This window comes from Echinops telfairi, unplaced genomic scaffold, assembly GCF_000313985.2.
Source record: "Echinops telfairi isolate 266 unplaced genomic scaffold, ASM31398v2 ScPeMD7_4;HRSCAF=17, whole genome shotgun sequence".
Classification (NCBI taxonomy): Eukaryota; Metazoa; Chordata; class Mammalia; order Afrosoricida; family Tenrecidae; genus Echinops; species Echinops telfairi.
Genome location: NW_022103900.1, coordinates 3,431,802 through 3,432,127, shown reverse-complemented (window position 1 = coordinate 3,432,127; position 326 = coordinate 3,431,802). Strand labels below are relative to the sequence as shown.

General features: G+C 33.1%; 1 protein-coding gene across 1 annotated transcript in view; it reads right to left on the bottom strand.

Moving 5' to 3' along the window:
• Window positions 1-326, bottom strand: part of TLK1 (tousled like kinase 1) — a 94,168-nt gene that overhangs the window by 58,281 nt on the left and 35,561 nt on the right. The window lies entirely within an intron of this gene.

The window sequence follows — 326 nt, the reverse complement described above, 5'->3', positions numbered from 1 at the left end:
TGCTTTACACAATTGATGTATGTATGGATTGTGTTAAGAGTTGTATGAGCCCCTAATAAAATGATTTTTAAAAAATTTTAAAAAATATCTTCAAAGAGAATATTATCATTAAGATCTGTTAAATGTCCTACTGTGCATGGTATGACAAAGGGGAATGATACAGACCAAGCCCTTTCCCTTTGACAGCATAAAATCTAATGAATCAATTATGACTTACTATGTATCTGACTTAGCCATTCATAAAGAGAAGCCACCTAACCTGTTCCAAAACTACACTACTCTCATTTCTCCTGTTTCTGTACCTAGGGTACAAGTGAAAACAATGT